We start from the raw sequence: 1,680 nt of genomic DNA on the forward strand, positions 1-1,680 counted from the left end.
TGTCATAGTGTTTTAAATAAATATTAAGATTTTCTGATTCATATTAAACAACCGAAGCAAGAAAATGAGACAAAGGTGCAACATGATCGCAAAGAGTCACAAAATGATAATGAGATGCAAACTGAGAATCAGATACATGAAACAACACAAATTACCAAAGACAGCTATGAGATATCTCATAAACACAAAGCAAACTGAAATGATAACAAAGTGGCAAACATCCATGCAAACTATGTGAAATTATAATGGAAAGTTATGTTTTTCAGCCTGTGGGTGTTGCTTGTGTAGAGCGGATTAAGGCTTTTTGTGCAGATCTGTGACCTGTTCTTTATTAAATGCTTGCAAGAATATAATTTTTTTCAGGTGAAAAGCACCAACGCTCTTTAGAAAAAACCAAAAGCTCACAATTTTGCTAGTCAGGACATTCAATCCATTGTTGTAGAAGAAGAAATAATTAACCAGAGCAGAAAACCAGAAGCATCTTTTAGCCATTACTCACAGACACACGTTTAGGCCTATTCGCTAAAGCTTGTTCATTGTTTACATGTTATGTGCACATGGTACTGAAATTTTTGGAACATGAAAATGCCCCAGAATGAATAAATCTGAAAATACCACCATTTCTTTTCTGTGTGTTCAACCCATACACATCTGAGCCACTGCAAACGCCCCTGCCCCCATACTTTCATGCATCCTCACACTGGCATCATTGTTAGCTAGTAGCTGTTAGCCAATAGTTGTTAGCCAAAGGTTAGTTCACTCTTTGTCAGTTTCAGACAACAGTAAGCATGGTGACAGTGGAGGAGATCATGATAATGTACATTTTTAAAAAGAAACAAAAAGAGAAAGCAAAGTCACTTTTTCTTTGTTCCTTTTTGCTGGTGACACAAGCTACACTGTCCAACATTGCTACTAGTTTCCAGTGGTATTACTATGTTTGCTTGCTCTGCCAGAGTACGCATCCACAAGGACCCCAAAAACAGACAAAAATCACACACTTAAAAGATGCAGAAGATGGAAAAACAGTTCTGTATCCATCTTTAACGTGGAGTGTAAATGGACCTTTGCTGTGCTGCAGAAGCTACTGAGCATGATATGGCTTATTTTCTGTTTTTCATGTATTCTGGTGTAACAGTACTACTTACAAGCTTGATATATATTATAGTATAGTCAGTGGTTTTGAATGGATAAACACACCTAGAATACAGGAATAGAAGAATACAGGATACAGCATTGGCTTCATGTGAATTAATCAGTTTTTATACAGTTTGTCAATTCACCCCGACTCACTGCAGGGCTATTAAGTAACAGTTTCGTAGGCTTTCAACCAACCAATCGAACTTTATTTATAAAGCACTTTTTACACAAAAGCAGCTCAAAGAGTTTCACACAATAAAACTAATTCTGAATACATAAAACTGTCACACACTCAAGCATTAAACATCAGAGTTCAGTGACACACGCCTGATCTTTCCAAAACACACATCATAATACTCACACCTGCACAGTGCACATACCCCCTCCCTTGCCCCTCTTTGCACAAACATGAGCTCTAACTTCTCATTTCTGTCTCTTTAACTGAATCATCAGTATAAAAACATAACTGGAGATAAACATCTGTGGATAAACATCTGGCTTGGCACTGAGGTGAGGAAACAATATCTCAGTCTCCATCTCACG

This window comes from Telmatherina bonti (genome assembly GCF_933228915.1).
Source record: "Telmatherina bonti genome assembly, chromosome: 21".
Taxonomy (NCBI): Eukaryota; Metazoa; Chordata; class Actinopteri; order Atheriniformes; family Telmatherinidae; genus Telmatherina; species Telmatherina bonti.